Source organism: Manis pentadactyla, chromosome 18, assembly GCF_030020395.1.
Source record: "Manis pentadactyla isolate mManPen7 chromosome 18, mManPen7.hap1, whole genome shotgun sequence".
NCBI classification, from domain to species: domain Eukaryota; kingdom Metazoa; phylum Chordata; class Mammalia; order Pholidota; family Manidae; genus Manis; species Manis pentadactyla.
In genome coordinates, this window is record NC_080036.1 from 20,669,339 (window position 1) to 20,695,071 (window position 25,733).

The following is a 25,733-nucleotide window of genomic DNA, read 5'->3' on the forward strand; positions in this document are numbered from 1 at the left end:
CAGAATTTCGATTTTAAAACTCGAGTACAAGAAGTTACATTTTTGTATCTTTCATCTTCTCAGTTTGAATTCATTTTGGGTATCAATTCAGCTGTCTAGTTTTTGATGCGCCTGTTTTTATGCCATCAGCAGACTCTATTAATACATCTTTTATCTTCCTACAAGTTATCAATAAAAACATGGCAAAGATAGCCATGTATAGAGAGTCCTCTACATGCCACAAGTACCCTCCTATACTGTGATTTAACACATATTTACACAATATCATGGTAGGCATAATAATAAAAGCTGTAGTTTTGTAGAGCTTACTCTTTTGAGGCATTACAAAATTTGGTTTCTAACAATTACATCTTTCAAGCATTAGAAAGACCTTGAAAATTAAGCATTCCTTGTCTTCATTTTGCTAATAAGGAAGCTGAGTCACAGAGAGGTTCACAAATTTTCCCAAGGTCATACAGAGATCTTCTCTAAGCCAACAGGATTTGTTACCAGCAGCAAATCATCACTAATTATCAAGAAGGCTGCATCAGACGATAACTTACAAAACAACCAATGAAGCTTCCAGCCCTTTAGAGAATTATTTGCCTTTTCTTACATTCTATACTTTTGATCTGTTGTCGTATTTTGGAAAATATAAGAAAAAGTTCAAAGCAGCTTGATATAATACTAGTATAAACTCAAAGTATAGAGAATATCCTCATCTAAGTAGAAGGAGCTGTTGCCTTGAGTTCAGTTTTTCACTATTTACTAAGATGACTTTCTGACATTGGGTGATTCATGCTGTGCCACTCTGGCAACACTGTAGTAATTGTTAAGTCTGGTCGCTGATGTAACATTGTAGGTGCCTGGGAGGGGCTTCCTACAGCCTATTGAATTAAAAACCTATGATGGTGATTTTACTCATAAGTGTTACAAGTGCCATCCAGACATATTTTTATTAATCTTTACTATTTTAGAAATAATTTCCAAATAACAACTGAAGAAGTACGGGTAAGAGATGTGTGAAAGTTAACATATTTGAACTGATGTTTTATTTCAGACACTGATTGAGCTTCAAAGGGGATGAGTTAGTTGTTTATCTACACATGCTCTTCTTCTCTTTTCATTAATTTAATCTAATTCCATTTATATGTAACCTGAGAGTAGCATTCCCCTGTAGTATGCCCACTCCATTTGTAAACTGAATTGAAGCCATCATTCCTGCTTTAATGGCTGTGGAGGACTGAGAAAGTAATAGCTCTCCCTTGAATTAGCAAATTATATTTTTCCAAAGAGAGAAAAGTGCCTCATAAAAATAAGTGACTAGAGTCACTTTTATTTTATTTTTATAACAAGTCTTTTTATGCTCTAGTTTTAAGCCCACTTTTACAATAACATCTTACACTTATATAGTGCTTTCTGTTTTTCAAAGCACTTGCATGCCCATTATCCCATTTTATCTTTACAAAAACCTTCAGACTTAAGTAGAGAAGAGCTGGGAGGAGGCTCGTGTTGCAGACTGAACAACTAAGAGAGTAAATGACTTTTCACTAAGTAAGCCAGGAAAAACTCCTGACTTTTAGTCTAGAATATTTTGTGATGTTCCTGATTGCAAGGAATAGGCAGATAAGAAAAAACTAATAGGAGAAGAATTTCTTATTAGCATGTATATCTAATGATGATGATGATGATAATAATAATAATAATATATTGACAAATGCAGAGTGCTCATAATAATAAAAGAAGTGAAAGTAAGTCCTTAAGAATATTTTTACCTGAACTGAGGAAAATAATACATACTTCATATTTTAAAACCTTAATATATGCACACACACACAAATATATGTTTTTCTTAATAGTGTGGAGAATAAATCCATCTTCTGATTAGAATATGTAAGCTAGTTCAAAAAGTCAGTCTTTCAAGCTGTGTTTTTTTAATTAATAATTTTATAAGAAAATATTAGCTTTTTGGTTTTTAAAAGGTTTCATTTTGGTGTATTTCTCCATTTTCATTAACCACTTTCATTATCCTAAGTATCATAAGCTGGATAGAGTTCTTACAATATACATTTGTACTACTTTAGTATGACACACTTTGTTTCTGACGTCCACAATATCACACATACACATAAATAAATTCTGGGAATGTCTGGCAAATTCAGTCAAATAGAAATACATTTTGTTTTTTCTGAGTACCTGGAATACCCTAGGTGTCATCCTAAATGAAAGAGTTAAAAAGATAAATAATGCACAGATGGCCTGTCTCTGCCCTTGGAAGGGAAAATCTAGCCACTAATGATAATATATTATATTAAAAGGTACATATAAAATACTGCGTGAATGCAAACAACAAAATTATCACTTCTTCCTGAATTAGTCAGCAAGACCCTGCAGAAGAGGGAAAATGTTGGGAAGTTCTGACTTGAGTAGGAGACTGCCTAGAACATCTGGGAGCAGGGACTGCAGGAAAAGAATGAACTGAGCAAAGGCAAAATGTTGGGAGGCCTAAAAGGAGGATGAGAAGGGAATTGAGGGCAAGGGACTGTTTTAGGGTGAGATAATGAACCTCAATGGAAAGGCTTGAAAATGTTAAGCGTGTGCCAAGTTGCATTGGGAAACAAGCAAACAAAAATTGAGTAAATACCAAATTCAATTAACATAGCAATGTGTTGCCAGTATAATCTAAGAGATCTTATGTGTATAAAGAATAGAAACTCACTTAGTTTAAATCTCATGATCTTCCCCAAAATACACATATAAACACACACACAAACACATACACACACATGCAGACAGAAGGTCTTCCTACTGACCAAGGGTATGACATGCAGTCAGAAAACTCACAAACAGCAAAGAAAGAGAGCTTGCAAGGGAAGCTCTCCAAACCCAGAAGACTCTTGTTCATTCTCTTATAGGGGCCTGGTGGGTCTCTATGTTTCCAGATCTCTCCATCTGCTTTGTTCTCTTTTTCCAAAGATTGTTTCCTGAGCTGTGGCCTGTGATGTGTGCTCCACGGTCCTGAGTTACCAGGCCCTCTGAACTTGAGCTCTGTGCAATTCAGTTTGTGCTGAGACTCTGGCTGAGCTAAGTTGGACCAGCTGAATGGAACATGAGGGTGGCAGGCATGGTACAAGGCTATCTTCTGGGGTTCCTTACTGCAGTTAAAGGGATGCGTGGCATGCTAAATCTTGGTTAAGAGCACAGGTGCTGAATCTAAATTGTCTTCTCCAATGTAAACATGAACTTGCTTGTTATGTGACCTTGGACAGCTTACTTCACACCAGGTATTATATACCACAGTCCCACCATTTTCCTGAATAAGACCACTGAGGCACAGAGAAATTAAATAGCCAGTTTAGCACATGCATGGATGAGAGCATGGATTTACAGTCTGGGCCGTGAGCACAGGCTCTTAACCATTCAATTATCCTAATGCTGAGGAAGCACTTTTAAATACTTTATTTTCTTTGCTAAAACATATAAAAACATGCTACCTAGCAAGGAGTTTTAATCAGTCCAGTAACTATTAGTGATGGAGCAGTGAAGGGAGAAAAACAGCAGAAAAAGGAGGTACTTAGTGTTTGCCTATCAAAATGTAATCTCTTTGAAAGAAAATAGTACAATGAAAATATTTTTCTATCACTTTTTATTTAAAAGTGTTTTTTCAAGTACATGTATTTGTGGATCCAGATGTATCTTTCTGTGAAAAATAGCCATTGATATATTAATAGTAAAAGACTTGGACAGCAAATTCTTACTAATTCCTTTACTCTTTCTCAACTCCTGAAGACCAACTCGCTGTCAAATTCTGGATAATTGTGAAAATATCTAGGCTCATTTTATAATATTGTTTATATTTATTGCTGAAAATGCAGCAGGTGAAGAAAAATGAAGACAATTTGGTAAATAATGGAGGCAGAGATGACTTATAGTTTTTCTGCAATGAGAAATAAGCACAGTTTATTCTGTGACCTTTCTTCAAGTGCCTGTCAAGACCTCAGAAGTAATAAAGCTTTACTTGCAAAGAGTGACTGATTAAAAAAAGATATACACTTAAAATGCTGTATCTCTTTATTAAAAGCTAATCTATCTGTGTGTCCACAGAAATAATGATAGATATAATTCCCCCCAAAGTCAGGGCTGTCCCCCACATAATGCACAACTTGTCTACACTTGCCGATTACATTTTTGGATGTACTTCCATTTAAAATGCATTAAAAAATAAGATGTTTGTGGGTTTTTTTTCTCCTTTATGAAAGGTCAACCTGGATTCTGATCATTTTTCTCTTTGTGGAACTTAAACATGAAAAGATCTTTTGACACTCTCACTGAAGATTCTTTAGTGTTCAGCCCCCAGATTTTATTTCTATTAAAAGGCAAATTCTTACCCATTTCTTGTCAAATAGCAATTCTAGGGTTTTCTCTAATTAAAATATTTGGGACTATATGTGTAGAATGCAACATATTAGAATGACCATGCCTATCATAAAATATTTTTGGCATGAGCTTCTGTTATGCCGCATTAAATAATTTGGTGTATTGAAAAGATTTTGTTTTGTTTAGCCCTGTTGGTGTTCCGAATTTTTAAGATTATCCACCAACAAGACAAGATGATTTTTTTTTTGAGTCGTAAACATCTAGCACATGTTCACTTTGTCAAGCCAAGTTTTTATTAAGATCTTAAATAAAAGCTCTTTTTACATGGGAAGTCCTTATTGAATATAAAGGCAGAAATGCTCTCTGAAATAAACACAAAATCAATAAAATTAAAGAAAACACAGAAGTTGTAACCAAAGTCACGAGAGCAGAGTTTACTCATGGCATATGGAAGTAAGTGCTTTCCATTTCTGCTTTATTATCTATAAAGAAAATAAGAACCAATTGTTTTCAAGGTATATTATTTAAAATGCCTTTTCTGGTCTGGGATCTGTAATTAGTAGGATGTTGAATTATCTTCCTACTCAAGAAAGAATGTACTTGGGTTCTGTAGATCAAAATGATTGTTTGACCAAACACACGCACACACACACACACACACACACAATGAACACACAAAATCACAGCAAAATCTTTTAGTTCTTAAAATGTTTCTAATTTGGTTTTAAAATATCATAAAGGAGAGAAAGGTTTGCTATGAACTTCACAAACCATAGTCCCATAAGCTTTTAGTTTTACCTGAAGCTCATAACCTAAAAGAGAAGTAAAAGTAAGAAAATATGAGTACTCCCTTAATAATATATGTTCTATTCCAGGGTCAGTTTTGTTTTGTTTTCAGACTTTGATACAACTGTTTGGCTTTGAGTTTTGAAAGGTTTTCTAGAAACTGCATTTTACTTCTATTTACTTGAAGTGAACTGGGGAAAAAAAAAAAAGAAAGAAAGAAAAGAGGAAAAAATAAACCCCAAATCACGAAACCCTCTGGGGATGAGTTACTAAGCTTTTCATATTTTTTAAAGAATATATACTCCATAGCTATTTTAATTTCTTTCTTAAAATGGTCAGGGTTTGAAAAACCATATTCAGTTTCTTTAATAAGAGATAAGTGGCCTTATTTGTCTTCAGAAGAAAGCTAACACTGCACTTTATTTGTAAACTGATTCTAGATATATGAAATAATTCTTTTAGGTTCTTACTGTTTCCAGAAAAGAGAACTACAAACTGCATGTGTGAAAGAGAAGTAAGGGAGAGAAATAGAAAATATGGATGGATGGATATCTCGTGTTGTGTTTGCATCCTGGTAACTGACTTGGTTAGTCTGGTGGCTGACATGGTAGGAAAGGCACATCAGAATATAATCAGAGAACAAAGGAATTTACAAGCTGGGCATCAGGGATAAGAAATCTTATCCATTTTGCAGCCACCTAATCACAGAGGAGATGGCTGAGTGATGCATTTTTTTAGACCAGATATTTTAGGATATTAGAGGGGCAAAGACTGATACAAATTTTGAATTTGTTTTTGTAAGTCTTTTAAAGCATATACGTCTGTAGGTCTATTCACATCTGGGAGGGGTGGGGTAAGGGGAGGAGAACCACTTTCTCTAGCAGAGCAAAATAAAATCAGAATTACATGACAATTCAAAATTGTACTGTCAGTTCATACTGTTCCTCTCTGTATTCTCTTGCTTAGTCTGTTTTTCTACACCACTTTTCCAAGACATACATACATAGAAATGCACACACAAACACACACACACATTCTAACACCATATAAATACCAGTTAACTCATAGCCAGATAAATTACACCAAAGTCTGCTTTATTTTATTCTTTAAAATGAAACCCTAGCAAATGAGATGGATCTATAATTGCAAAGTGTCATTACTCATCTGTGCACTCAGCCTACAATAAGAACTAATTTTTAAAATACAGAACTTAGAATTTAGAAACTTGTAAGTTTCCTATTGGAGCATATGAAACGTGTCCTGTACCTTTAATATGTAAATCTATTGAAATCCGGCCCTCCACATTGCAAGGGTCTCCCTGCTTATTACTTTATGACATTTCCAGACTGAAGGGGCTGGAGGGGCTCACATTAATTTGCTTTATGTTTGACTAGAGAGGCTTCCCATAACTATTAGAGCCCACTTCGGGCCCACTTCATTTTAGGGTTGTTGTCAGTCACTTGAGGGTGATGGGGCCTGCAGCCTGGGAAGAATAAACATATCATATATTAGGTAAAGCTTTGATGTATGGGGGTTGCTGAAAGCCAACACCTCTTTCTGAGCATAGGGAAGATCAGAAAGTGAGCCTGCAATCGGCGCAGGACAGAGTAGTGCAGACAGGGACCCACCTAGTTCTCTTGGAACTCTCCAGCTTAGAATAAACTGCATGGGCAAAACTGGTATTTGTTTCATTTTTGCTTTGCTGTATTTTGCCATGCTTTCTCTGAAAAGAGGAATAGGATAGGGCACATGTTTTTTGTTTCTCTTCTGTATCATTCAACATTGAAATTAAATAAAACATTTAAAAACTGATACTGTGAGTTAATCTGGAACAGTTCAATCTCAACCACTTTAATGGACTAATTTCTCTGAATGAGCGTTTGAGTCCACACAGTTTCCCCTCTTATACTCCCAAATGCTCTTTTTTTTTGGACGTTTTGAAAGTAGATTTTTTTTCTAAATTGAAATTTGGTTTTAGACAACAAGAAAATCCTTTTTTTTTTGTTCCAGAAATTACAAATATATTTCCATCCCCTTGAGCTCCAGAAATGAATTAATGACTCTGTTACGATCACGTTGGGAAGTCAGTGAGAGACAACATGATTTAGTGAGAAGTTTCAAAAGTTCAGAACAAGGAAGTTTCACCCAGAGGGATGTTTCATTTTTCCGTATGTTCCACATCAATTTGTTCTCGCACCTCTGTACTTAATCTTGAAGGGATTGCCTGTTAGCCTGACTTGAACACAGCTTTGCCACTCATGTTGTAGCTGCTTTTCGTGTAAGATCACATGATTCGTTCTGAGAACAAATCATTTCATACAGCTTTAATACTCTTCAGTCTCGGGAATCTCAACAAATGATGGGCATATATTACTATCTCTGCAATGGTTTTCAGCAGCTGTATCTCACTCTCTAATTGTCTCGCCACTCTGCAAACATTCCTGGCACTGGGTCCTCAAGGTCAAGGATTGGTCTCCTCTCCTGTCATCCAGGTTAAGGAAACACACACCACATTGCCTACTTTTTTCCTTCATGAATGAGTCAAGAGAGTGCCTTCTTAAAAGGAAGAAACTGTTTATGAAATTACAAATTAAAATCTCACGTGTCTCTCCCTAAGGCTATAAGCCTGAGCCCTCCGAATGGAGGCAGCCACCCTGTAGGGTTTTCCCTCTCTGTCATTTGCCTTAAACTACGTCACAGTACATTTTCATTTAGTTAAAAAAAAGTAAGGATAACAGGGAAAATTGAATTTAATGGAAATGTTTTATGATATGTATGCATATATCAAAAATTATATATGTGAATATCAAACAAATTATACATAGTCCATATATTACTTTTTGTAATTATATATTATATATTTATATATTATGTTATTTTAATTTAATTATATATTATGTAGCATATATAGTATAAATGTTATATTGTATATTTTATATATAATAATATACATATGATTTTATATTCAGATATTATTAACATATATATATATATATATATATATATATGCATACCTGAAGCTCGGGGCTATATAAATGTTTCTACACATTTTAAATAACCAAAAAATAACACTGAGTCACATGATGAAAACTATTAAAGAATTATAACAAATAAAGAGTAAAATAAAATAGTTTCTGTCCTAGAAGAAGGAGAAAAAATGAGATAGAGAATCCACATTATTACTGAAGCTTCAATTGTCTTGCAGATGGACCAAGACTAATAGTTTCTTTTCTAAAAGTCTAAAATCTTGATTCATCATAATTAATAAATAAATAACATTCTTAATTTCTGTGGCCTTTTCCATGGTGGTTGGTTAGGGTTATCTAGAACTATTTGAAAGGAATAAGATCAAATACCTTACAATAACATGTATTCATGTGTTTGTAGCATTTATAACAATGGTTAGTGTTTGCTTACTGCTCAGATTCACCGACCACTGTGTTAAGGACTTTTCCTACGTGTCATGGTCCCAGCCACCTAGGTGTAGCTGCTTTGAACAATATCCATTGGGTCATTTCGTTTAGGAAAATTAGAAAAATAAAGTACAATGAAGATGTGGACGAATGGCTCTCCAAACTGATACAGTCTTATCAACATCACCAATAAGGTTTTATCAGCTTCAGGCTTGAGGTAAATCTATCTTATTAGTGTGAACACTAATGAAAGATCATCCTGACAATGATAATTAATTGCAGTTGTTGACAAGGACTCAGTTCCTTTGCACTCTCTTTTCTGTTGCTCTTTCTCTGCCTTTCCGCTCTCCTCTCTCAATTAGACGTATGGAGAGTGCGGCCCTCCCCTTTGAGAAAGAAGCTTTCAGATTAATCATATTATCTTAAGGTTCCAAATCTCCATGCCTGAGTGACCTTTCTTCGGTTAGAATCCATTATCTTAAACTATCACAATAATCCTGGCTTTAGGGAGGGAGAGAGGGAAGAGGAATCAAACCTAATAGATGGCAAATAAGATTAATCTATGATCTAAGTGCCGATTACACTTGGCCCTGCCCTTGAACACCCAGGTGTAACCTTGAAATTCACATCCACTAAGACATGGCAATTGGATTGAGTGTCCCCGAAGGCCTTAAGGGCAGCTGGCCAAACTTTACCCATTACTCCCCAGCGAGATCCTGGGCTGTCTCAACCTCCAACTCTTTTTACTTGTGGAATTTGGCAGCTGTGCTTTCTCATGTTTGTTTTGGGATGGTTCACATTTTTTAGATAAAATAACTTATTTTGGGTCCTTGATTTTTGTTCGTCAGAAGCACCCGGCCATGGAGGGAGTGAACTTTTACCTGGACCTCACAAGAGGAAAACAAATGACCCAGCTCCTCGAAATCTGATAGTGCACCAAAATAAATGTAAGTCTTTGCTTCTTTCAAACACTGACAGACAGAGCCCCAAAACTACGTATGTTTAAGAACAACCAAGAAGAGGAGGGGGATAAAAATCCCCCTTGCAACATTTGTCTTCTGAACTTTTCAGCTGATTATTTTTCTTCTGCATGGCCTGAGGTCTTAGAAAGGACAAAAGGGGCACCCTTTGGGTGAGATGAGACATGATGCTGGAAACTTCCAGCTACTGGTGAAAAAAAAAAGGACTGGGCTTAGAGAAAACAGTTTCAGCCAAAGAGAAATATCACTGGGTCAAACAGAGAGAAGGGAAACAAAACCGGAATGTATTCTCATTAAAAGTTGGTCCTGTCTCTTAAAATTCAAAGTTGACCAGATAGAATGCTCTCTCCTCAGGAATCTGTGCAGTCCAGACCCCAGAATATAGTGAAATTATGAAAGATGGGATATTAATTAAGCCTAAAATGAGAGTGAACAGGAAAAGTTAGGTCCAATCAAGGAAAAACCATTCTTCAAAAAGATTAGTGGTAAAACGTGGTGGGCAGAAAATCTGTCTAAAAAAGATATCTAAATAAAAAATGTGAGGGTTACCAGTTAGGGAGAGGTTTTTTTGGGTGGCTTAAGTGAGTCTAAACAATGCTTGGAAGCTATTCAAACAATACTATATAACTGCTTGCTATTGCTATTATACTTGATATGTTTACTATTAGGGTCTCAGTCCATACTTTTTTTTTTTCTGTGAATTAAGAACACTTGCAAACAACAGTACTACTGGTTTCTTAGATTTTTGCAAGTGTCACAGCCAAAAAAAAAAAAATCTACAAAATGCAGGATCCTGGATTCTATGGCAAAAACAAAGAATTCTTCAAGGCCTCCTTTCTCTAGTCTCTAGTGTGTTAGGACAGAGGCATTTTGACTGAATGTAGAAGCCCTTGTCAGCTGTCCAGGGAGGGTTAACTCACACCTCGGTGGGAGCCTCATGCCATTAAGTCAGGGAGAGTAATGAAATTTCATTTAATTTGTCAGGAAGAAAGTGCTAATGTTAAAAGGCATTTAATAAAAAAGGGAGAGATTCTTTGAAAGGGAGTCCTTAAGTAATTACTTCAAGTGTCTTAGGCCTACTCACCAGAATATTTACATTAGTGTCTTACAAAGCCAGTGTGTAATTAAATTAGTGCAGCATTTACATTCCCCGTCTTTTCTCTTTTTTTATTTAAGGAAGTGTGATTTTATTAATAACGCTCCTTAAAAAAAAAAAGAGAGAAAATGACTTGATCTAATCAAATTAGATATTAGTGTTTTTTAAAATGTTCTTACTGAGAGAATGGCTGAGTGAAAGGTATGTGTGTGTGTGTGTGTGTGTGTGTGTGTGTATGTGTGTGTGTGTGAGATGGGAGGAGGGGCTGGTTCCAGTGTGTGGGGTGACTGTGCTTATTCCTGATTTCCACTTGGAAAGATGCCATCTTTTTTCTTCTCAGATCTGACACAGAGCATCAGGTCAGCAACCACAGACAGTCAGCATGTGGCAGTGGGTGTCCTTGTCCGGCCCAGCTTCTCTTTACAGCGTGTGGGGGAAGAGAGGATGGTCGTGGACGGGTGGATGAAAGGAAGTACTTGTGAAGCAAGGGGAGGCAAGCTCATCCCTCGTCACTCATCTCATGTGCATGGAAAAGCTGGGTAGTCTCACCACCGATGGCAAGAGGGGACAACACATGTGACAAGATGATGGGCGGCCCAGGCGACCATGGCCAGATGGATTTATGCCTCCAAAGGCAGGTCACATTTAGTAGAAAAATTCTTAAACATATCAAAGTAACCTGCTACTGTTTCCCAAACTGATCTAAGAAACATTCTCACGCATGAATCTGTGCAAAACGTGAGAGTGTTTTACTATCAGGCTTGTCTTCTGGGAACATGTAGAAGTCTGGACATAGGCTGCTGAGTGGAAAACAAAGTACGTAAAGATACGTAAAAGGTGATGGAGATACATATCATACAGTTGATTGGAAGACTGCATGAAATCAGGTTATTTGAAAAGTTTGTAAACAATAAAGTGCTGATAATTCTAGCTATTAGAACCACAGCTGGAGTGATTTTACTAAAATGCAAATCTGATCATGTCACTCTCCTTACTTTCATTCAATGGCTTTCCATGGCCCTGAGCTTTTCAATAAGCCAGGCATTGCCTCTACTAATTTCCAGAGTATATCCTGCTCTTTAAAATATCAGCTTTTCACTGTATAAGGCCTTTTGGACCTCACTTCTGGACCTTCACACATGGTTTTCCATCTCTGTAGAGCTGTGCTGCCTAATATATTAACCACTAGGATCATGTGACTATTTAAATCTGAATTTAAAACAATAAAATTAAAGGACACTAGACATTTAGCTTCTTATGTGCACTAGCACACATTTCAAGCCCTCAGTCACTGCATGTGACTAGTGGCCACCACATTGGGCAGTGCAGCTATAGACCATTCTGCCTTCTTCTAACAGAATGCTCTCTTAGACACCACAACTGTACAGTGATTAGATCATTATTCTGACTTCATTAACTTTTCAGCCTAACATCTTACTTCCACAAGGAGGTCTTCCTTATGTCCACCTCATACCTTAAAGAAGAGTTAGATTGTCCTCTTCAGTAGCTCCCCACATGGAAGTTGCCTGTGTGTTTATCTGAATTTCCTGATCAGCCATGAGCTTGGTGAGGTCAGAGACTCATCATCAGTACTGGTCAGCATCATATTGTCCTTAGAGAGACCAAATCATAACAGAAGCATTCATTGAGCATTTACTAGGTGTTGTTCTGTGCACTTTTTGTGTATGGTCTCAATAGGCAAGTACTACTTATCCCACCTAGTATGTAGGTGGGGACTGTTAGTTATCTCAGTACTATATGACCTGCCTGGGGGCAGGGTCCTGCCAGGTCAGAAGAGCTCTGGGCTCTGCTGCTCATATGTTTGCCCCAAGTACCCCAGGGAGCCACAGTTACTCCTAGCACCAAAGCATGCCTTGCCTTGATCTTTATTCACTTTGTGCCTGCCGTGACCAACCTGCAGCCCTAACTGAGTTTTTCTTTTAGGTAAAAAATGTCCATTGACTTAGCGCTTCCCAACATAAAGGCTTTCCATTTAGAAGAAGGGATTTTTAGTTTTCCAAAAATCAGACCTGATCATGGACTAACATGATGCATACAGGCAAGAAATCCAAGTTATCAACTTTGATTTTCTTTGGTTATAAGGTTGTAGTTTTCTGACTGCCTCATATTAATTAGCAGTATCATTTCTTTCTCATAGCTGCATGTGTTACTGATGTTAACTGTTAGATAATGAAATAACTAGACATTGTTTTCAACAAATTAAGATGATGTCTATAAATAGGTCCCCACTCAGACATTAAGTTTCATGACTACTGTATCACTACAGCAATTTAATAAATCAATACTGTGGTTATCTTCATAGACTGCTCCTATTATTATGGTTGTTATTATTATTTCAGATTGAATGTTGATAACTATGATAACTATGAAAAAGAGATTTTTTTTAAAAGCAATTTTATTTAAAAGAAAATTTGGGGAAAGTAGCATTCTCATTATGACTGAAACCTAAGATTTTATGCCTTTCTGCAGGGTCTCAATACATGGGTAAATATGAAAATGGAAGATTAATTGCATCCCCAATGAGGCTATATTCCATTTTGTTAAAAAAACTGAAGCATCAAAATGGGAAACTTCATGTTCTGGATTTTCTACATTCAGAGGATTTAATGTCAGGCAATATTCTACAAACATTATATATATTGACTCATTAATTCCCAGGAAGCAATATGTAAAATTATTACCTTCATTATACAGATGAGAAAATTGAGGTCCAGGACTGTAATAACTTACCTGTATCATAGATTCAGTGAATGATAGAGCTGGGATTTGCACTTACGCAGTCCAGTTCCAGACCCCATTTCTTAACCACTGCCCTTTATGGCCTCCGGCATTAACAGTTCCAGGCCCACACACACATAAATACATACAAAAGTCTGAACATTCAGGAAGAGTTTAGAATGACTCTTGCTAAAGAAATGGAAAGAAAAAAGATCCATGTTTTTACATGACAATTCCATGTAAGTGCCAAATACAATTTGTATCATCATCAGCACATTTAAAAAGAGAAAAACTGGTGTCCACACTTACATAGGAAAATATAAGAAGGAATTTCTAGTAAAATTGAGCTTTTCAATTTGACAAATTTACCTGGCTTGATAAAGAAGGATATCAGGGAACAAATATTTTATAACCCATTTTATACTTGTGTTTTTTTTTTTACTCTGCAATTTAATATCACTTGTGTTTAATGAGAACAAAAAAGATTCAGTTGATGTTTAGAGAATTTTTCTAAGTTGGTGTCACATAGTGAATTTTGATCTTTAAATAACCAGGTATACCTGGCTGCAGGCTAATGTTGGTCCCCAGCAAGATAAATTTAAAGTCTCTTTTTCCAAACAAAGAAAAAAGAAAGAGTGAAAATACGGTAGCTTAAACAGATGTCCACAATTTCCTATGAGCCACAGTTTCAATTAAAACCCAGATGTAATTTTTCTCCCGATCCTCAAGTGTTGCTAATGACATTATACAAATATATGGATTCTATTCTTTCTTCAGAGCTATGTACAAAAAGTATGCAATGGTTCACCCTCGTGTTTCTCCATCTTCCTTACTTAGCAGGACCGACTGAAGACGGGATTTGACCAGGTCTGCTAGTATCAGTCTGTCCTTTAGATGAGAAAGAATAAAAAAACCAGAAGCTATCAAAAAAGTCAGCTCAAGTGAAAGAAAAACACATCCCTGCTTTTAAAGACCCTGAAGTAGTTGGGGAAAAAAGAATGGTGATCAGTGTTTTTGATCTAAAGTTTATTCTAAGGCGGGGGAAGAAAAGAACAGCAGCAGATTACTTTGCGTTTCGAAAGAGTGCGATTTGCAAACAGCATCCTTCCGTGGAAGGACGCAAGACAGCTCTCCCTTTTAAACACAATTAAAACAATTGCTGGCGTTAGAGTTAACCGCTGACAAAAAAAAACATCAAGTAACCAAAAATTATGTTTGCAACATTGAAATGGGGGAAACAGATTCAGAAGAAATGATTTGTAGGGACGTGGTTAAAACTATTTATATACCGAGTTCTATTTGTTTTACAGCTAGTGGTGCACGGACAGCATGAAAGGTTATCTTTGACAAGGTTTTAGCTATTATTTTCTTCCCGTGAAATGGTATTTCTTGAGAAAAAAAGGTCTTTGGAACAAAATAACAATAAATCCTGATTTAGATACATAAACCTGCCATTGATATCACATAATATCAGTGTTCTTTCTCACTCGATACAGGCGTTTTAAAGATAAATGGTAAAACTGAACTGGAAATCCATCTGGCCAGCTGCCTGCTCTAATGAATAACCCCACTTTGGCTCGTGCAATGTAAGCAGAAAGTTCTCTCCCGGCCTCTTTCGTCTGTCATGAATCTACGAGACAGCCGACATAATATCTGGGCGACAACGGTGCGCTAACAGTGCAGTGACTTCCATTTTCTTTGCTTTCTATTGATTTTCACTTAATAACTGGCGAAATACTAAACGTCCGCCCTGAGTACCTAATAAATCCTGCCTGAGCTTTTTATTGAGGAGAATTTAATAAAAACAACCATTGCGGCTGAGGGATTTTTCTTCTGGATAGAAAAGAGGGGTAAGGGACAGTGGGGTTGGGGCAAGAGGAAGCCATTTGATCTTTTTTTTTTTAACGACCCTTTCTCCTCTTTGGAAAAGCGGTGCCATGTCGGGGATGCCTGTGCATTTAAACCAGGTCCCTTGCAGGAGCCACTGTAAATGCTACATGCAGGCTACCTGGTGAAGGTGAGGATAAGAAGATTCAAAGGTTTGGCAATATCAACTAACTTTCTGGGGCTCTGGTGTCCTCTGATACCTGATTTCAAGATTTGGCCAAGGACTTCCTCAGGGTCACCAGTGGCTGTCAAAAATCTGTAAGAATATGAATTTTACTATACAGTCTCCTACTTACAATGGTTCTTACAATTTTTCGACTTTTGGAAGGTACAAAAGCGATATGCATTCAGTAGAAAGCATACTTTGAATTCTGAGCTTGGATCTTTTCCAGGGCTAGCATATATGGTACAATACTCTTTCCTGATGCTGGGCAGGGCAACAAGCTGCAGCTCCAGACAGCTATGAGATCAGGAAGGAGGCTCAACAACCCATACCCTGAAAATCACTCTGTGTATACCCATACACTCATTCTGTTTTTCACTTTCAGTACATGATTCATTAAGTTCCATGAGATATTCAACACCTCATGAAAAAAATACTCTTTGTGTTAGATAATTTTGCCCAAGTTTAGGTTGATCTAAGTGTTCTAAGTACTCCTAAGGTAGCTAGGATAAGCTATGATGTGTGGTAGGTTAGTGGTACTACATGCATTTTCAATGTAATGATTGCAACTTATGATGGGTTTATTGGATGCAGCCCCGTGGTAAGTAGAGGAAGACCTGTACTGTTTAATCCTTACGTTGGATGTGATATTGGAAACCCAAGCATGCCCTGGAGTCCTCTGGTAGCTGTATCAGAATTCTAGAAATTAAAAGAAATGGTGAATATCCAAGGGAGTGGGTCACACACACATTCTCCCATTTAGTGATAATATGAGACTCACACGTTCACTTTTTGGACAAAGAGATCTATTTAAAAACCAAAGAGAATTGGAAAGCATGGGTTTTATACCCTCACTATTTTCCCCTGCATTAATTTCTAGAGAAACTTCCATTGTCGATGCTTAAGAAAACTTCTGTATTCTGCTATGTGGTCTTTTAGAAGCATTTCACAGCTTCTATCTTTCCCCCCTCCTACATTTTAATTGATCTTGAGGCTATTTTCAATTCACTGGGCTGAGTGAACCAGTATTTTAGAACGTCCTGTAAGGAAATTTCCATTCCATTCTCAATAAAATTTCTAACCAAAAATCCACATATTTAGAAAAATGAAAAACAGAAATCTTCTTGTGAAGTTTAGGTATCAGTGTCATAAAAAAAAAACCACAGTCACTCAAGCAAAGCTCTGTATGACTCAGTGACTCATTGATAGCTTCCTGGGAGATTTTCCTACAGAATATGGGGATAGAGGCAGTGTGACGTAGGGCAGGCTTCATGTCAAAGGACCTGTATCAAAATCTTGGATTTTCCTCGTGTGAGGTCGTTACCTTGCCTGTGAAGCTGGGATACTGTTGCTGAAGAAGCTGTTTGCCATTGCCTTGAATAAATCCCTAAATGTATGGACTCTCCGCAAACGATGTGGATTTATTTCTCTGAGATACCTCAATAATGAGTAGTGGTTAATCACAACGGTTAGGTTTTGAAATTGGCCCAATCCCAGAAATCATCCTTTTTTCAGCTTCCACAGTTGACAGCTGTCTGACTTAACCCTTCCATGCCCAAGTTCCCTCATTTCTGAAAAGGAGCTAACATCAAAAATTTTTGAAACTGCAAAAGGCATTAAAACATATTGTGCTTAGAAGAGTTCCCGATGTAAACTATGCACTTTAGGTATTAATGATGTGTCAGTGTAGGTCCATTAACTAAGAAATGTCCCACTCTGGTAGGCATTTTGATAATGGGGGAGGTTGTGCATGTGTGGTCGAAGACGGTATATGGAAAATCTCTGCACCTTCTGCTCAATTTCCTTGTGAGTCTAAAACTGTTCCAAAAATAAAGTCTATTTAAAAAAAAGGAAAAACAACAAAACATAAAACAAGAGTTCCTGCACATAGAAACACTCAATAATGTTTGCTTTTATTATTTACAAATATTGCCTGGGACTAAGTGAACTCAAATTGTGAATCTTTCCAAAGGAGAGTCTGATTGTTATTCTGATGATGCGATTTTCACTTAATCTAGATATTGATGCCTTTTTTGGGTATTGTTTCCTCTCTTTTCCAGGTCTTGCAAAAAAGAAAGAAGACTTACTAAAACCTCAGCATTTTGTTTTTTCCTAATCAATTTGTTTGTCTACATTTTTAGAGAAATTTATTTTTCTTCCTTTTTCCTTTTTTAAGGTCCTTGTGAAGCCTAGTGTGTTCTCTCCTTAGAATGTTTGGTTTCCATTAACTCTGAAGGGCTAACACCACAGACAATTCACCCTGGCACAGTGCATGTCCCTGACTTGAGATTTTGGAGTGGCCGCTTCAGACTTTAAACTCACAGGTTTTTGCTGGGCTGCAAGGTCCAAGCACCTCCGAATCGGTTTGTATATATGTGCATTGCTATTCAAATAATGTCTTCCACTGCTCAACAAAGGTTGTTGTACTGAACTGTGATTGTGACAAATGATTTACTATTAGGAACATTCTGTAATTATTGTTCGGTGGGACCGCAGACCGATACATCATTAACATGATAGACGGCCTTTTATATCAGCAAAAATAACTAAATTAATAAAAATGGCTTCATTCCAAACCCTGTCAGAAAGCCAATACTTAGAACAATCAAGTAACAGTGGTACCTGAGAAAGCCAGAGTTTATATCCCCCAACAAATCATGTTTTATGCATAAGTAATAAAATTATTGTATATATAATCTCAGTAATATGGATCTGTGCAACATAACAGATTTTTATAGCTAAGAGCGCTAAACAAAAATATATGATATTTAAATAATTTTTCCCAAAAGATTTAGATTGAAATTTATGTTTGTAAACAATGGGATTGCAGTTTTAGAATACTAGAATCTGCTTATGACATCTTCTCTTTCACTTCTCAAGCATTGAGAAACATTTTAATGAGGGTCCTGCAGATGAAATCTTTCCTTGGTCTTTCTTTCTTCCCTTCTTTCTTCCTTCACTTTCCTTTTCATCAACAAAATCCTAATTTATGCTTTCAGCCCTTAGCGTCGCATTTCCTACTTTTTCGCAGAGACTGAATCGATTAAACACTTTATGAGAAAAGTAGTTTTCTTTTTTGCAGAGGATGAACACTTTACGATACAAGTAGTTTTCTTGCACTGAACGTCTTGAAGCCTCCAACAGTACTTTATTCAAAATTATTTCACCTTTACTTGATTTAGACCCTCAGAAAGAATTGACTTACTTAAAGAGCATATATACCCTACATCAGTTTGGGTCACATTTTGCTATATATGAATTCGAGTCAGTTCAGGTTGGCTGTCATAGAGATCCCCTGCCTCCGCCCGCCGCCCCAGTGCTGATTTCCTAGAGACTCGGATTAAGGAACCACAAATAAGGAATTATGGATCTATACAAACCAACCCTAAACATCCTATTAATTTAAATATAATCTACATTCACTTTTACACACTTTTCTTTTTTTGAGATTTCAATTTTTAGAACACTTTTAGCTTCACAGCAAAATTGAGTGGAAGACACAGAGATTTTCCATTTGTTCCTAAAGCCCCTCATATACGCCTAGCTTCCCACACTATCAAAATCCCCACCAGAGTGGTACACTTGTCAATCAACGACATGTCATTATCACTCGGAGCCCATAGTTTGTCAGAGTGCACATGGCTATTCCTTGTCATGATAGATTTGTCATTTTGCACATTTTTCCAGGGCTTTTCCTCTCTCAGTAGTAGCTTTAAACAATAGAAGATTTAGTAGATGCTTAATAAAATGTACTTTATTCATTGAGCAATTGATATAGCAATATAATAAACCTATTAGAAATAATGCTTTTATTACTTCATACTTCCACAGAAACTTTGAATGATCTAATGCTTCAATCTTGTCAAACTCTACCCAGTGATGAAACTATCTTCAGAAGCGTTCATGCCTTTGTAGGAAACGTGCAAACATAATCTATAATTGCCCACAGACGGGGTAGTTTATTAAATAAAGGCATGGTTTTAAAGCCAGATTTCTATCTAAAATGATTTGGAAAAATCTTGTTACAGAAGCTCAGTCCTTTAAATTCTTACAAGTGTAAGTGAAATCAGTCTCAGGCTGTTGTAACGGGAAACATGGTCCAAAATTGTGACTCAAAGATGTTTAGGTGATATTAGAAATCATCATAATTCTAAAAGCAAAGGCAGTTAAAAAGTAATGCAGTCCAAGTATTGTGCAAGGTGGGAGGAGAAGTGCAGGTAGAAAGGACCTGGGGCGACCTTCTCTGGGTGGATAAGGTGGGGGGAATCACGCAATTGTTTTTATGGCTAAAGCTTGATCGAGACCTATTTTAAACCTTGTCTTTTCTGCTCTGGCCTTCTTTTAAAGGAAGACAAATGCCCTTGAAAAGGAATCTTAAAAGTATGATTCACGGACTTGGGAAGAATTACAGGATGCAGACGGCAGAGAGTGGTGCCTCCCCCCTGGAGGAGTTCACATTTCCTTCCTCTTAATCTGAGTGAACCATTAAAAAGTTAGTCAGTTCCCTGGAGGCCCTTGGCAAGGAATCTCCTAAAAGGAAATACCCTGCGCTGGAAAGGTAATTTACCTAGACAGGATTTAAAAAGTGAGGTTCCAGTTCAGAGATAAGCAATGACTTGGCATGGGCTGCTGTGTTGGGCTTTTTAAGGCTTCTCCATGAAGTGAGTTAACACATCAGAGGTAGGCAGAACAACCCCCCAAAGCACACAGCTACTCATCCACACTCTATGCATTTATTCATATAAGCCATTCGACCCAAATAGGATAGTTTCACAGTTGTTAGAATAACAAAGGGTAAATATGCAGTAAATTGATTATTTCTGAACGTAGACTCATGTTCTGGCCATAAACATCTTGTTTCCTATTCTGTGAATTTTTTAAAAGTATTTTATCTAGTGGGAAAACTCTTTTTTTAGGAGTAGGGATGTGGGAGGGGAGCAAAAATCTGCGCCCTGGACTTCAGGGAGCGCTGTGGTTAAGTCAGTGTCTGAGGGCTTCGGAAAACCAGACTTGAGAGCTGATTCCCTTTTATGGGAAAATAACTTATGAATTTGCCTTTTGCAAGTCCACAGGAAAACGGAGCGTGGCCACAGAAAGCTGTGGACATTGCAAAGCACCTTCGCTTCCCATCTCTGGCAGTCCCTGGCCCCCACCCCCAGCTCCATCTAGCATCTTACCCAGCTTCAGAGAGTAGCTGATAGAAAGGAGAGAACGAATGAGGACTTCAGATCCTCTCAATTCTTAGCAAGGAACTCATTTATTTTCTAATGTTTTGTAGGCAACAGGTAAGAAGTTGGCCGCTGACATTTATGAAGCACTCTTGCATTTCATCCATCCAGGCTGACCCTAGAAGGCATTTTACCCATGGCCGGGAGAACTCCGTCACAACGCTGCTGCTCACGCAGTACTGGGGTTCGTTCAACAGTGGCCCATGCTTTCAGCGGATGATCTCAAAGTTCATGGAGGGGAACTCTGACCAGGGAAGTGTGGAAAACTTAAAATGCTCTGAGTTGGCCCCCTCAGGAGGCCTCTCTGTTCTGTGATACCTGGACAGATCAGGGAAGTGGGGAAAAAGATAAAAGCACATTCTCATCATTTACTTACATTTTCTGAAACTGGAAGAACTAGATTCTGAAATGATGGTGTGGGAAAACAACAAAACAGGGATCTCGTTTCTCCAAGGAACTCAGTATTTCTCAGCTATGGGCCAGAGTTTTCAAGCTACATTTTATGACAAACTCAAATCAAGCAGGAAAGAGCATTTGGGGATTATTTGGATTTTCCTATCTTTAGTAAATACAAACTCTTTAGCATGTGAAATGAGAGGCAAATTGTGGGAAAATCAATGTTTCTATTTACCAGATAGTCGAATTCAAATTTCCTGATTGTAGGGCCAAGTTTGGAGAGACATTTTAAAGCTGCCCTTGAAATGCCTAATTTGCCATTAAAAGTAGTAAAACTGTTCACATTGGAGAAATAATCTGTTCCATTATTTTTTGTCCTATGAACTATGAAAAAGAGCTAAGAAAAAGCTTTCTCCTTTTTTTTTTTGTTCTTTTCATAAAACTCAACCCACAGGCCTGCATATTTATTATATTCACATTTTTCTTGTGTGCTTCCTTCTGTATTTTTTGGCTGCACTGGTGGAATTTTCTATGATAAGAAGACCACCAATCCAGTGTGCGTGGTGTGGGGTTGGCCCAGTTGACTGGGCCCCACCGGGCCTCCGAGGAAGAGGGCCAGGAATTCACAGGGCTTGATTACTGCCAGGGCTTTTTCTGCTTTTAAGTTAACTATGCTTTTCCTGATAAGTCAACGCCTGGACATGGGAGGCTTAACACCAACTCAGCGACTGAGCAGAAACTGTAAAGAGGCACCCAGCAATGTGTACATGACATTTCTCTAAGCTTGCTTAAAAGTGAAATGAATAAGAGTCCAAGGGAAGAGAGGGTCACTCACTGTGTGTGCTACTATTAGGGCCTTGGACATTTTAAACTGATTTCCATTGTGAAATATGTAACCACCAGCAAAAGTGTCTTCATTCGCAAAGGACAAATATTTTGTGTTTAATGCTTTCCATTTTGTGTTCATAACACCTCTTTCCACTATGCATATTTTCTTTTTAAAAAAAAGCATTAAATACAAAGATAGGAGGATTCTTCTTATTCTGATTTCTTTACTTAACTATTTATGATACAGCCTAATTTTGTAAATATTTATGAACCGCATAGGCCATCAAGTTGCTGGGCTATAGGTTAGTATTATGAGGATAAAGGAGGTGATAGTAGAGTTTGGTCAAACGGCTGTAATGGTTAGTGATGGATTTTCTATTCTTATTTGCATATGGCTCTCAATATGCCCTTTTTGATAGGTTGGTTTCATTATCATGTGTGGTTTTTCATCTCTCCCATATCCACACACTTTGATATGTTACTTTGTCATGTGACTAAGGGGGAAGAGTATATATACATGTCCTTTGACTTAGCATTACCCATAGGACTTGCAATGGCTGAGAGAATAAGGCGAAAAAGATAGTATGCTTTAAGAGGTTTTGCCAGTTTTGGCTTTTGTGCTTTTGCTGTGGCCTTGGGGAGCACAAGCCTAGTCCCAAGAAGCAGATGAGGAACATGGACCGTAGTCATCCCAGCTGAGCCATTCCAGCCAAACTCAGTTTTGAATAACTAAGCCTCAGCTGAACTACGGAGGCATAAGTGATGATAGACCTTAACTGTCTAGAACCACTGCAGCTTAAAGTGGTTTGTTGTAAAGCAATAGTTATCTGATACAACAGGGTACATTCATTCACTTATTCAGCCTCAAACATCTGTTGGACACCTAATAAGCCCTGAGTTCTCTGGCCACAGCCTGAGATACAAGGCATGAACTTCCAGTGGAAGGAAATAAATGTGGCAGTAAATTAATAGATGTGCAAAGTGACAACTTAAACATATTCATCAGGTGCTACACAAATCCTTAATAGGGTGCTACAAGAGGTATCGGGAAGAGGAGGGATAAAGCCTAGAACAATTTTACAGAGTAGGTAGGGATTCGGAAGGCATTTGGTTGCATTTTGAAGGGGAGAAATACAGAAAGGCATTCTAGGCAGGGAAAGCACATAGTATTCGCAGCTAGCTTATGGCTGAGAAAGAGCCTGCTGCTTTGAGGGCCGAGCAGGGAATCTGACATGAGAATTCTTATCTCACATTTTCTTAAACTCCATATGGTTCTTAACATAACAACATCAGGTATGGTTCAAGAGTGGCTTGGCAAGGCAGTATTACTGGTCACTGTCTTGAGTAGCAATGAGAAATCACTTTTAAGGAAAGTCACCTTAAAATTGTCCAGCTCTCTATCTAAATTCAGACCTGACTTCTTGAGAATGTCAGACTAAGGCAGGAAACCTTTTGATTATTTCTGGTGCTTTTCTCTTCTCTTCCTTCTTTAACCTTATAGCACAGGGACCAAACTATTCTAAAGCGAACTACTTCCTTGGTATTTTTGGCATGTTTCTTACCAGGAAACTGGTGGATGTGTCAGGGGTACCCTTTTCAAGAGATTTCCCCTTAAACCAAGAGGGGTTGCATTCACTTCTTAACCCTTCAAGGCTTCAACCATTTGTGGTTTATTCACTTTATGATCATGAATACTTGTTGAGAAAAAGTCAGGAAGTCTTTAAAGGCTCCATAACCATGTTTTCTTAGCTGTCAGGTTATCACTCGGCCACTTAGATAAAACAGTTGTTTCAAGTAGAAACTTCTGGAAAATTAATACGTTCCAATTGGGAAGACGCTGAGATCATCAGCCGGCCCTCCACATTTACCAAGTTGGAAAGACTAGTTCAAGGTCTCGTTAGCTAAGGAAACAATGGAATTAGAATCACTGGTTCCCAGGCTAGGATGTATTGCATTCTTCACTCTTTATATTGCTCATATTTATTATCTAGAACACTAAAGCTGAACCAGATCAAACTTAAAAGAAGAGAAAAACCAAATGTTTCTAGTGTTTTAAATCAAGAACAAGAGTAAATAGCATCCAGAATGTTAAACAGAACTGAAGGTGTTTCTCAGGTATGGAGATTATTGTACAACCGTTAAAACTATTAGTAAACTTGGGACAAATGTGTATGAAGTAGGGAAAGGAATAAGAGGAAAGAAGACACTACATCTTTAAATTAAATTGAATGTTCTGTGACTTTAAATGAAAGCTCTTGTGTTGTTGGGCAAATAAATTTAAACCACTTAACATGGCAGAGAAGGTCAGGCAAGCTTATTATAGTGATCATAGCGTTACAGCTATTGCGATTGACCGCTGCTCTCTGGAATCACCAATAATCAGAGACCGCAAGCTGTGTTTGCAGAGAAAGGTCATCATTCATTTTTTTCAAAGCATTAATATCTTTTGTTTGTTTGGCTCAACATGAAACAGGAATCGATAGAGGTAATTCACAGAGCAATTAGCCCCTCATCTGTCAAACGGCATCTGGGTGTATTTAACAAAAAGACCTTTGGAAAGGTTTAAAAAGGAAGAAAGTGCCAGTACGATCAACAATTTATATTTTCTACATGACATGTTGTGTATGTATCTGTGAAAAGGAGGGCCTTGGGACTACGAAAATATACATAAAACATGCTATAAATCTACACTTCAATGTTAGGATGTCACAGTATAGAGATAGACCAAAAAAAAAAAAAAGAAACTCAGTTACATACTCGCCTGGTTCTCATGAAGACAGCAAGTGGCATTTGGGGGTCTTTGCATCAAGGACACAGACCTCGTACAAGGTTTCTCAGAAAAGACCTCATGGAAAAACTTGTGATGGGCAGTGTAACAAACTGCAGAGGGTTGAACATCATTAACAAATGCTTCCTTTGGCACCACAGCTGGCAAATTTGTGCTGGTTTAATGGCCCCTGGGACCGGCCACGGCCATGCCAGTGTGGGGAGACCACTCCCTCCCAAGTCAGCACCAGCCACACCCCTCTTACCTGGGCCCTACCTCCACATCTAGTTTGCCTATGTTAAAATATGAAGGGAAAAAGTAAAAGGTAAATGTAATCCAAAAGACTTCAGTACTTACAAAAATGAAATTCTGTTCCTGGTCTCATTTTCTTTACTGAAGTTGAAGTGTGTGTACCTACTATGGTATCTATCAAAGACGTAAGCTTTAAGAAAAAAAGTCAGCCTGGGAACTTGTCTACACATATTACACCAATGCTATTACTCTCAGCAGGGCCAGATGTATTTCAGGAATGTGATATTTTCTTTTCAATTGTCTGGCTCTTCATTGTCATTTTTTTGCTTAACTTTTCTTTCTTTTTCTTTTCCCTCCCCCGTCCCCTTTATTCTTTACTTGGTCTTCATCCAGACTGTAAGATCATGGCCAAAAAGGAAGTCATGAGATACGAAATAAAGTTACAAAATGTAAGAAAATGGGTTTTTCGTTTTGGATTTAGTTTGATTCTCAGTATCTAAACATTCTAACAGGTTGTCTATCAATATCTAAGTCTTTTTCAAGAGAGTTGTGAAGGTCTGATCTGGAAGTTATGTTACACAGCTAAGTGAAAAAGCAAGAGACTACACTGACCTTTCAGTATAAGTACAACTGTGGAAAAAAATCATAGCAAAAGACTGAAAGAAAGCAATCCTTAAATAATGTTTTTGGGTGGTGCAATTCTGGAGGTTATTTTTGTTTCATTCAAAATTTCTGCATTTTCAAAGTTTTCCGTAATAGTCATACAACTCTTTTCATTGGAAAAGCTCAAACAGTCTAGTCCTTAAATTTAGGGAAGTAACAAAAAAGACAATCGTGTCTTT